The sequence below is a fragment of the Aristolochia californica genome, unplaced genomic scaffold (assembly GCF_029961685.1).
Source record: "Aristolochia californica isolate CCGP_79_NKW_82.1479 unplaced genomic scaffold, dmAriCali1.0.hap1 SCAF_1, whole genome shotgun sequence".
NCBI lineage: Eukaryota > Viridiplantae > Streptophyta > Magnoliopsida > Piperales > Aristolochiaceae > Aristolochia > Aristolochia californica.
The window spans coordinates 4,119,614-4,132,478 of record NW_027181770.1 but is presented as its reverse complement, the minus strand read 5'-3'; the positions used below and the strand labels follow the sequence as shown (position 1 = coordinate 4,132,478).

The 12,865-nt window shown below is 36.8% G+C and overlaps 1 long non-coding RNA gene across 1 annotated transcript; it reads left to right on the top strand.

Annotated features, from left to right (window-relative positions):
• The first annotated feature begins 2,024 nt into the window (after window positions 1-2,024).
• Window positions 2,025-11,169, top strand: LOC137953305 (uncharacterized). The gene is made up of 3 exons (XR_011112367.1): window positions 2,025-2,141; window positions 2,451-2,762; window positions 11,104-11,169. It is a non-coding gene; the product is annotated as an uncharacterized lncRNA (long non-coding RNA).
• Window positions 11,170-12,865: the final 1,696 nt, after the last annotated feature.

The following is a 12,865-nucleotide window of genomic DNA, read 5'->3' as shown; positions in this document are numbered from 1 at the left end:
TTAGTTTTTTTTTCTATTTTGTCTTTAACAATTTTATCTCTTATCAGTCAAAATTTGAACTTTCATCTTACACGGAAGCAACTTTTCATTCCCATTGGCAAACAGTTATGTAATCTGAATCGGCCGTTTTAACAGTTAATGACACTTGGTCCTCACTTCTCTTCCTCCTAGTAAGAAGTCTATTGGTTATTGTTGAGTTTATAAAATCAAACGATACTCAGATGGTACTATTGATCATTTCAAAACTCGTTTGGTTGCAAAAGGTTACACACTGAAAGGTATAGATTATTATTACACATTTTCTCCCACTACTAAAATGATTATTGTTCGTTGTTTATTGGCCTTAACAGTCGCCCAAATTTAGTCTTTTCACCAACTTGATGTCAATTATGTTTTTCTTCATGGGTGATCTCCATGAATAAATTTATATGTCTCCACCTCCTACTCTTAAGCGACAGGAGAAGAATCTTGTGTGTCACCTTCACAAGTCGTTATATGGCTTAAAGCAAATTTCCCGACAATGGTTTGCTAAGTTTTCTACAACTATCCAAGTTGTTGGATTTGTTCAATCCAAAGTAGATTACTCATTATGCACGTATTGGAAAGACAAATCTTTTATTGATATATATTGATGACATTCTTATTACGGGTAATGATGTCAATGCTATATTAGCTTTCAAAAAAATTATGCATAGTCATTTTCGGATTAAAGATTTAAGTGATTTAAAGTATTTTTTGGGCATCGAGGTTTCTCTGTCAAAAAAAGTATTTCCATCTTGCAACAAAAATACACTTTGGAAATTTTAAAAGATGATGACTTTTTGGGTGTTAAACCTGTGAACTTTTCTATGGAGTAAAAAACAGAACTTTTGAATTCAGGTGAAATGCTTAAAGATCCATCTCAGTATAAGTAGTTTGTTGGTCGCATAATTTATTTGGTTACTACCCAGCCAGATATTACCTTTCGGTTCATGTGTTAATTAGATTCATGTATGCACCACACAAACTGCCTTTGCGTGTGTTGAAAAGCAGTCCAAGATAAGATTTGTTTTTTCCTTCTCAAAATGATTTATCTTTGCTAGTTATTTCTGATTCGGATTGGGATGGTTGTCCAATATCTCATAAATCTACTACGGGTTATTTTGTTTTTTTGGGATCTTCTTTTATTTTTTTTGGCAAACAAAATAATAGAGAACATATATTTTTCCTCAACATAAGCCGAATATAAAGCAATGACATGTACATGCTGTGAATTATCCTAGCTACACTCATTATTAACAAAGATGACAATACTATATCTGAAGCCAACATTATTATATCATGATAACACAATTGCCTTATATATAACAACCAATCCCTTTTTTTTTATGAAAGAACTAAACACAGAGAGATAAATTGTCATTTTATTCGTGACAAAATACAAGAGGGTACTCGACAAATCAGTTTGCTGATGTGTTCAAACCATTGGGAAATGAAGTTTTTTCAATTTACGTATCTCAACTGTTATAAGATTGAGAAGAATATCAAAATTACAGTAAATAGATTATTCAAAATTGGGAGATCAGCGTGATTGTAGAAATCGATTGATTATCGTAAATCCTTGTATATATCGGAAAGAAAAAAAACTTTATTAAGGGTTACTTTAATTTTACACTCCTCCCTACAAAATTCATTTCCTTGTCTGGAAGCCCGAAAATTACCTCTTGTATCCCCTCTCCCGCTCTCTTCGTTCCCTCCTCCGCTTATCACATGCTGACTTATGTGACGGTCAGTTCCTGTCCAAAACCTTTCCGTTCTGTCGTTTTGTTTTCTCACCCAACTCCCGTACATCCCTGGTTTCATCTGCACGGAAGGACGAAGAGCTGCACCACTGGGAGAATACGGCATCTATCTTCGCCAAATTGGTTCTGATTTACTCAAAGGGGAGCTTTGTTGTCCACTCTAGCTGTTCAGGTTCCTAAAGCTGTTTTATCCTGTTGTTATTTCGTTCTTCATGGATGCAATGGAGCTGCCGCTGCCTGCAAACATTGTCATCTCAAAACTTCTTAAACCGGAAGGCCTTGGTTTCGGAGCTCGAGATTCAGCTTCAGATGCCGCCATTATTAGAAATCTGTCCACTGCCTACTGCTCCTTTACTGGAGGTTCGGTCGATTTCATCTCGCTGCAATTTTTTAGCTGACATATTTCTGGATGGTGTCGCTCCTTCGTTCCATCAATTGTTTTCTTTAGATGACATATTTATCGTGTCTTTTTACTTTCTAGTGAAACTTTGAGTGATCACAATCATGTTAAAAGCTATAAGTAGGCCCAAACTTTTCAATCTGTTACCACCAATGCAGAAAAGAAATGCCTAGTCACTCACAGAAAATAGATCACCTTAAAATTTACATCACTCTGTTTTTGAAGGTGATTCACTTTTTCATTGCTAAGAAGAGATTGTATTATTGCAGATACAGCAAGCTCTCATGATCATCTGGAACAAAGTTCTGTTGCCATAGGAAGGGAGTCTGATGGGACTTGCACGCTTCCTGTTTCTGAGTGTGTACACTTTGTAACTTATCTGCCTCACATTCATCTTTCTTTGTCAAAAAGTGTCTGCAAACGATTACAGCAAAGCGTGGAGAAATTGCCTAGTGGTAATGCTTGTTCCAAGAGACGGAGAATAAAAAAGCTGGAAGACTATTCTAAACTAGTAAGAAGTGATGATAAAAAGATTGCTTCTGGGAGGACCTCCTCTGGTTTAACAAGGCCGAAGACTGCTGGTAATTAACAAACTGATCTTGACTTGTTTTAAATGGACCAGAAATTCAAGTTTTGCTCTATGAACCTGAAAACCAGCAACTTCTTGAGACAATAGTTAAGAGGTTATTCGTCTTGTCTCTAACTTTGTTTTTTGTTAGTTTTGTGTCTTTAGATTCCTCCCAAATGACCAGCTGAAATTAGGAGGCCTAACATTGGTGATTTGCAGTTGGTGGGGAGGAAGAAGGAAAAGATCTGATTCTTAGTTTGGGTGGAGATGGGTGGAACAAACAATGGGTTTGGCTTGGGAACCACACATATAAAAAAACACAAAGAGAACATAAAACATAAATTTAGGGATCTTCTCTGGCTGTCTCCTCTCACGCATTTTCTTAACTATTTATAACTATTGAATCTATGAAAATGTAGTACTATTCCCTGCACACATAATAATTATAAAATTCATCTCTTAATTAAAAATTCTCAAAGAATCCCTGACAACCTAACTCACACCATATTATACCCTAACTTGGGCTCCCATGAAGAACATTGTCCTTGATGCTTTGAATTTGCTTTGCTCCCCATAAATTAGCTTGAAGTACTTGTAGACAACTTTTTTATCCAATGCCTTCCAATCCAAGCCCACCCATAAATTCTGTCTCACTGGCCTTCACATCATTGCCTATACATAAGTATTCATATTGACAAAGAACAAGTCGCTTCCTTTCTAAGTGGTTGTGGCAGTTTTATGGTGAAGTTACATAGTCTTGGGCAGAACCTGTGCCAAATATCATATTCCTTGGGAGGAATATGTATACTGACATATTTGATAAAGTACTTTATAAAAGTCCTTTATTAAATATCATATTCCTTGTTGACCGGGCGCTGGCAATGCTCAATTACGAGTCATATTCTCTGGTCGGGTGGTTAAATCTGTAAAAACCTTTAATATAACTCAGCACTATTTAAAAAAAAAATCCTTAAAGACCAGTTCCCAAGGCTGCATAATCGTAGTAGGCAAAACACTGCATACATCAAAGATATAAGAGAGAGAGAGAGTGGACAATGGATGTCCTGGAATTTTCAATTTACATGAGATCTTAATGATCAAGAAGCAGGTGAAATTGCTATTTTCTACAAAAGCTAGAACCGATTTATGAGGGATGGTGGCAAGGACAGCTAAGTTTAGACCCTCGAGTCTTCATTTGCATGCTGGCCTTCGGGCCTCCCACTGAGGACCCAAGCAGAATATCCCTGTCATGGAAACTAGTGGGACCACAAAAGTACTCTATTTTATATAGATAGCTGCCCAAAAAAAAGCCTTAGCTTGATGACCTCCGAAAACGTGGCTGTCATTTGACAAACTCTCTCTACAAGTTTTGCAACTCTAAAAAAGAGTCTCTAGACCACATCATGATTCATTGCCCCTTCAACTTCACAATTTTTGGGTACAGTTTTCAGCAAGTTTGGCATCCAGTTTTACTTCCCATCCTCTTTTCCTGATTGTGTTGCTCAGTGTAACTGGCGGCTTGGAAGGCTATCTAGAAGTCGATAGCTGTTGCTGTACCTTGGTTTATTTGGAAAGAACACAACAATAGAACATCTTAAAAAAAGTTCTCATCCATCGGCAAAATTATTGAGAGGCTCTTTCAAGCAATTTTGATTTGGGCCAAGACCTATAAAGGGCTTCTGCCTTTACCCTCTCAATCATTAGAAGGTATTGGAGTTTTTGTTAGGAATTAGACGCCCTAATTCCAAACTAGCGAGAGCAATAATAATAACTGCGGAAGAAAGGAAAAACAAACACAAAAATACAACCATGGCAACCGCTTTACAAGAGTAAAATTCCCAAAATGCCCTTAATGAAACAACAATCAATATATCGTGGACCTTTCGGGGGCGCCCCGCCTCCCTTCCAACCCCCACGATGACCTTACCGTGAAGGTCGATCCGTGTACTGACTCAGTGTTAGGCGTTGATTAGGCTCCACAATTTAACAGTTTTCTGGAAACTTTCTCTCCATACCTGCAACCTTCCCCATTATTGGATGCTTCCCCCTCCTTGCTCCCTCAAACTCAATTTTGATGGTATCTCATTGTGTAACCTTGGTTCTAAGGGTATTGGGGGAGTAATTAGAGGGTATGGGGTCTCCATCCTATTAACATTTTCAGGTCCTATTGGCTTTGCATATCCAGCCAAATCAGCAATTAAAGCATTGCTCCAAGGCATAACACTATTCAAGCAGAAGATTTCAGTATTACTCCTAGCGGAAGGTGATTCAGCCATAACAATTAGTTGGATAAATGAAAGTTTCCCTGCTCCTTGGCATTTTGGATATGTATTTGATGAAATCAAAATCATATGTAGCTCATTGGTTGTGTCATGGCTACACGTGCTTCATGCCACAAATAATATTTTGGATGTATTGGTTAAACAAGGTGTCTCTAAACCTTCCTTGTTAGTTGAGACTCCTTCCTCGTTGTAGCCTAACTTATTATCTTGTATCTTAGCAAAGTAATAAAAGTTCTTCACTATTTCAAAAGAAAATTACAAGTCATATCCTGTAGAGTGGATATGAGCTGGATCCTCTTCCTTCTTACATTTATGATCTTTTTGTTAACTAGCTTACTTTCTTTGATCTCAATTTATTTTCTTCATATAGGATGTAGTGCAATAGGTTCGATGTTTATGTTGTTGAAAATGGTGATTGTATTCTTGCTATCAGAATTGTCCTTATGATCATTGCAGGCCATGCTACACAAGTAAATCATTAATTGGTTTCAATTGGCTTGACCATCTGCTATGCTATAGATGCGGTAATAATTCGGAGTTGAGTTAAAATTCATTGATTGCTTATCATTTTCAGTTAAATCTTGAATGGTCAAACAGAAGTGTGGGCAAAATAGCAGTCAAGTTGATAAAAGAAGTTTTAGATCTTCATGTAGGACCAGTTTTGACTGTTGGGGGGTTAGTCAACAATGAACTTGAAATGAAGTTCACGCGTATTACATAGTTCATTCGATTAGGCCGTTAGTGGTGAATGATGCTGGCGCTCATTTGAAAACAACAGGTCATCTACTCTGGCTAAAACGGTGGAATTGGGTTTCAGCCCGATTTTCCAAATCTTTCGTTTGAAGCCTCGTGCGGGATGCGTCTTTGCCTCCTCTAACCAAAATATTTTCCCTCATTTGCGCTCTGTGCTCCTTCTCAGGTTTCCTCTCTCGAAATTTTTTCTCCCGCTCTCTTATCCCTCTTGGCTTCGTCTCCCTTCTCCCTCTCTCATCTCCCTCTCTTGCTCTCTTCTCCCTCTCGGCTTCTTCTCCCTTCTCGGCGTTCCTCCCTCGATTTTTTTTTCTCTCTATCTTCTCCCTTCTCGGCGTTCCTCCCTCGATTTTTTTTTCTCTCTATCTTCTCCCTCTCGGCCTCTGTCACAGAGCTGCCATCGTCGAGCCTCCGTCGCAGAGCTGTGCCGCTGCTCCTTCGCAGAGCCTCTCAACCTCCCTCTCTTCTCCCTCTCAGCGTACCATTGGAGTGCCGCCTTCGTCGCCGTTGCCTGTTGGCCCACCGTTGTTTCCCGCCATTATTGTCGTCGTGAGGAAGACGATGCTGTGATTTATATAGCTTCATTATATTTATTTTGTAAAATAATTCATTTTTTGTTATTAATAAAATAATAATTTTTATTTACTCAGTATATTCATTTTTTAATTACTGTATTAAATTATTAATTTAATAATTAAAATATTGTTAAAGTAAACATTTGATCAATTATTTTGGTTTAATTATCCCATTGTTATAAGTAATTAAACCAATGGTTTTAAATTTTGGGGCAATATATTATTAATTAATAATATGTAAAAATATATATTATGTTACTGATAAAATAATATATTTATTTATTTATTATATTTATTTTTATACTATAAAAATTAGTGATTTTTAATGTTAAAATATATCTTATGTTATTAAAAAATAATTTATTTATTTATTTTTTATAAGTTATTCTAGTCACACGTAATTATTATATTAATTTATTATAAAATTTAATCATTAATTAATATAATATAGTTTATTTGGTATATTAATATATTAATAAAAAGTTACTCATTTACTTGTTTATATCATATTTTTCATTTTGGGGCACTAACACTGGAATCTATTTTCCTGTGCACTTGAACTCGTCTACACTAACACCCAAAGAAGAGTTGAAGTTGAATCAAATCATTGTCTTGAATTTGAAGTCTAACTTCAACTTCAACTTCAATGTTGACTAACCCCCCCTTAATATCAAATGCTGGTTTGTGAAGCTTTAAATCAATGAGTGGAGGAAGCAACATTCTTGGTATGCAATCAACATATTTTTTTGGCTCATTTTATTATTTATCATTATTATCTTTAAAAAAATCATCGTTCATTTTATTATCCATGTACATTCTTTGGGAAGGAGATGTGTGATGGTTTGACATACTTGCTCTCCAATTTTTTTTTTCTATCTGTGTTTGAGGACGAATCTTGTGAAACCATGTACTTTTGTCATATTCCATGGTTAGATGATGCTACTTCTCATTTTTCATTTCATCCCTGTTCACGGATCTTATTCTGCTTTCCAGATGTTTCGTGCCCTTGGATGCATGTCATAGTGTCTTCTTTCTTCTCTCTTTAATCAAAATTATCCTCCTAAAAAAAATAAATGCTTACAAGGAAGTTAAAATTTCTTTTTTTAGAGATTAGTGAAAGTTGATCATCTTCACCTGTACTGGTGTATCACATGGTCACCGAAGACCCCTGTGCAGTGGCCAGTAGCCTACTGCTAATGAGCATGGGCTAGCCTATTCTATGATGGGCACAAGCATACCAACAACCACACATCTTTCAGAAGGACATGGAGATGATGAAGGTCTGTACCTAGGAGGCTAGGACATTGCCCATAACTATGAGAATAGCATACATAGGTTAAACGGCTGTAAAACATCTAGTGAAAGCTTGCTTGTCTAAGGCACGGGGAAATAATTGGTGCATAACATTTTCTCCCCAGCTATTTTGTGAGTATTCTCGTCACGATGTGGACTATTTGAACAATTACCTAGGACTGTTTCATTGCTGTGATCGATTGTTCCAAGTATTACACGCTGTGATGCATCACCACTGTGCCAAGATTACTAGTGGTATTCACAATACTATCACCTTTTTTTTTATAAAGACACAATACTATCACTTATTGTCCATAGCCATCTAAGTCATATTTCCAAGCATGTGATTGCTATCACTGAATGCCAAGATCTTTCCTTCTAAGATGTTGCCTCTCATGCAACTTTCACCTTGTCGTATCCATTTTTTTTTTTTGATAAAGATGTATTAATAAAACAGGAGAAATACAAAGTTTGGGGGAGCATTTCCCTTACAACCAGCGATTGTAGGGTAGCTCCCTGTCTGGCAAGTATATCTGCCACCGAATTTGTGGATCTCGGAATGTGGGTCCAAACACAAGAAACAATTGAGGTAATATCTAAAATTTCCTTAAAAGTATCCCAATGCCTCCATGGAGGAGAAGACACATTCTCATTTTCATATCCATTTTCCTCTCAGGCTTAAGGCAGCCAATCCAAGTGGCAGACTCGAGTAGACACTTTTGTCACTTGACATTGCACTAAGTTTTGCTCTGATATCACTTGTTATAGGGCAACGCTCACTAACTTGCTGTCAACAGCCATGGGCCAACCTATTCTCTAGATATAAGAAGCATATTTGCACGCACACAATCTTGAAGGACATGGAGATGATAAACATACGTACATGGGACATTGCAAGTAATCATCAAAAGGACAAACATGGGTAAGACTTTTATGAAACATCTTTTGGTGAAGGTTTGCTTGTTCAAGGCATGTGAGAAGGAATTGGTCCATATCAGGTGTTCCCTCCATTTTGCTTTATTAGTGGGATATAGCTGAGGTCCAAAATGTTGATTGTTGGATACGGCAAAATCTTGCTATTCATTATGAGGGATGTCTAAGCTAGGAAAGAGTTCACAAATGAGAGTGCCAAAAGGACAAATGTGGGAGGAAGATGATTGCATTGATCTTTAATCTAAATAAAAGTACATGAATACATTGATGGTGGTCTCTTTCTGAATGAAATTTTTGTATTATGGTTTCGGAATCGGTTTGCTCTTCCACTTTTCTTTCTCAATTCAAAGTTTCCCACATGCTTTTTTCTTATTATTATAATGAGAAGGGGAATGGTGAATATTTCACATGTCTTAGATTCCCTTAAACAATTTTGTTATCTTAGATGAGGTCTCAGATTCAATTTTAGATTATATAGATCAACAGACACTCAGAAGAGAATGTTTAGGTCTGCAACTCTCATTAACTAGGACCAGGTGAAACTCTAGAGCAAAGGGCTTGATCCACTTTAAGGCATACATGGATAAAACATTATATGTGTCAAAATCTGATGCATTTGTAGTGGATTGTAACGCAACAGCTTTTACAGATGATACAACTAAGTTAAAAAGAATAGATGATATGACTAAATTGGTCATATATGGGTAAAAACAATCTATGGAAGAGCCTCAAAATTTGTATGTAATAGCTATTTCGGAACTTCCACATAATTGGAGATATAATTTTGGCACATATTATGATGAAATGCACAACGTTTTGTTGAGTATGCCTTAGGAAAGACTGTTTGACATGGTCAATCTTTCTCATCTATTTCACATAAATTGAATGCACATATAACATTTTAGGAAGAAAGCTGAAAATAATATCTTGTAGGCAATTCAACATTGTCAGTATTGGAGGAGCGATATACCTTAAAATGTGGACTATTCTTGTTCAAGGTGAAACTGGTGGCTGTTTCAGGATAATATCACAAACAGGATTAAATTTAAAATTTAGAAAAGTAAAAAAAGGGTCTCCTTTCAATCTTCAGGTGGGGGAGGAAGGCTCAATCTTGCTTTTCCCATTTGTCAGCATGAGGGGGGTTGGCCCCTGCCCTCCCACATGATGGTCGCATGGGCGAGGTCTTTCCCCTAGTTGCTCTGCAAGTCGAAGGGAGGGAGAGGTCTAATTGGCTAGGCTGCTGCATTGATTTGGTATTCAAGCTAAGTCAATTAGTTTGTTTACCTTCTATCTGCTTTTCAAAATTAGAATTGGAGAAGAGAGGTTCTGGATGAACCTGATTCAATTGGCTTGCTCGGTTGAACACTGACAACATTGAGATGGTAGGATATAAGAGAATCCTTTGTTTAGAGAGTACAATGGTATGGATGAAGGAGATAATAGTGATCTTTCTAATTGCATGTCTTACCTCAATTATTTTATTTCACAAGTTGTTGAAATTAATTTGGACCAAGAGGATCTAGGGCAGTCCTGTCCGTGTCTATTGCCTGTTTCCTTGGCTGAGTCAGTGGAGGTACAATTTTAATGTTTTGTGTTTGTATTTTGCATTAGATTTCATAACTATCAACAGGGAGATATATATTTCATGTAGTTGACCCTCACGTATTGGGACAGGCACTGATGATGATGATGTGTGACTAGAGAAGGTCTAGTGGTGGGATGCTTCTTTATGAAAAAACTTTTTAGGAATAATATAATTTAATATAATTATGAAATCACCCAGGCACAGTTCTCTGAGTGTCTTTTCTACCTATAGATTAGGATTAGAATTGACCTTTGGTATTTTTCTAACCTTTGGTTGTGAAGGGTGATTCATCTCTGGTCATTTGCTGGTTGAAGCCAGGGAAATTTTCTCCATGGTGTTTTATCTAATATATTACAGATTTCATAGGTTCATACAGTACAAATTAGTAATTCAAGGGAAGATAATCTAGCATGGATTGGTGTTTCATTTCTCTCTTTATTGTCAGACTTTCATCCATTTGGACATTTCCGCTCATAATGTTATTTATTTATTTATTTATTTTTTGGTTTTTCTGTATTATCTTATACTTTTTTATATATGCTTCTCTTTTAACAATATTCTCAGTATTTAATAAAAGAACTGAAGGCTGGAACTTATATGAGCCCTGGCCTGGAGGCTGGAACTTTCTTCAAATATCTCATAATCCCTACAATTGCCCCCCAGTGAAAAAATTTAGGCACCTGCATAAACTATCTGATGATACTTTCTGAAGAAGCGATGTCTAGACACAACTGATAAGCTTCTCTACCAATTTTGTGTATCTGCCTAGATCAACAAATAATGGCTATCCTCTGGTATAAGCTTTTGATTAAAATCCTTGGAAATATCAGGCTTACACCCTAATAATGTTTCCTGAATTAATTCAAAGTACATATTTTCTTTAAGACAGATTAAACTGTTTAGTATTAGAAAATTTATATTTTCACTCTTCAACAGGACAATGTGCTATCAAGAAAGATATTCACCATTCCACAAAGCATTTGGGTGAGCTGTCACTGAGTGAACTCCTTGTTGGTAGTTACAAAATTCTTAATGTGTATCCAGACAGAGAGAAGAATGCTGCCAATACAAATGGAAGTATCTTGTCTTCAGTTAGAAAGGCTTGCTCTGTTCTTTCCCTTGGCAGGGCTTGAAGTCAGGAAATGACTATGTGCAGATTGCTAGCAACTTCAGCAAAGAAAAGGTTTCTAATGTGCAGATTACTAGCAAAGCCAGCAAAGAAAAGGTTTCTAACTTGTTGATTCCAAAATCCTGTCTGGCAAATTTGGGTGGTGGTGAAAATTTAGCAGATGTAGCATCATTGGAGAAGGTAAATATAAAGAGCTATTCTTATTTTATTCAGCTAATTTTAAGTAGAAATAGCTTTAATTGCCATTGATCATTATTTGTTCTATCATAAAACCTCCAGGATTCTTGTAGGATGCTTGGGGATTTGGAGTGCCTTCGCGACATTGGCTGTGTGTTATACGAGCCAAAAGTCATTCTTGACCATTTGTCTCTGCCACCAGCCTTGGATTTGAGCTCTCTTCTACTTGAGACACCTGCGATGCCTGCCTACTCTGGTGTGCAAACATTTCAAAGCACTAGACTCCCGCCTTTTTCTTGGTCACTATCTTATGGGGGGTCCTTTAAGGTTAATGTTGATGCTGGAAAGTTCTCTATTGACAGGAGTGTATATGAAGGTAAGTGGGTCAGAATGGAAAGTGATACCACTTCGCTGGGGAATAACGGGGATGGTTGTTTTTCAGACATGACCTTCACAAATTATGTTCATAATCCTGTACAACAAACAAAATATGGTCTTTGTAAAACTGCAAAAAATTCACCTGCCTTCATAAGATCACATGGTGGAAAGGAAGACCCATCGAGGGCAGTGATATGCTTGAAATCATGCTCTTCTGAGAAGTCAATCTCAAAAAGTACGACTAGTGTTAATCAGTCATGCAATCTTTTGAAGCTTAATTTGCCAGAGAGGTGTCCAAGCTCTTCTTCAGATGGTGATCTTCTTCTTGGAAAAGGGAGAATTTGTCATGCTCTAAATCATAATATAGATGATAGGGGTTCATCATCCTCTGACAGGCCAGAATTTGAATCTGAAGGTACTCATTCTGGATTGAGGGAGTCTTCATGCAGAAGACGGGATGGGAACCCATACCTGTTCTCTGAAAGCATCAGTACTACTTGTGATCAATCTCAGTGCCATTTACCTGTGCCAAGAAGCTCGAAAGAAGGTACAATAAGTTACTTTTTTTTTCTTTTTTGAATGTTGGATAATTATATTTGTTAAATGTACTAGAAGGATATTTTGGTCATTTCACAATATTCTGATTGTACCTAGAAGAGTGTCTTTAGTTTGAGGAAATTTAGAAGTGCCTATGGTTCAATTTTCATAATTTTTGGGCTTGTATATATGGCTATATAAGGTGTACATGTTATAGGGGTAGATGAGTCTTTTCTTCTACAACTCACTTAAGCTAATATAAAGGGTTAGGGGGGCTCGTGCCTCACCCTAATCCAGGACTTTAGTGTTCTCTACAAGGCTGCCACCGCCTCCTTTCTTCTTCTCCTCTCTCTCTACCCTATTTCTCTGAATATTTCACAGTTTTAATTAAAAACAAAAGAATATTTCAAAAATATGGGAAATGAAAATGAAAAACAAGAGAGCAAAAGAGAAAAAACAGAACATGCATCGATTTTG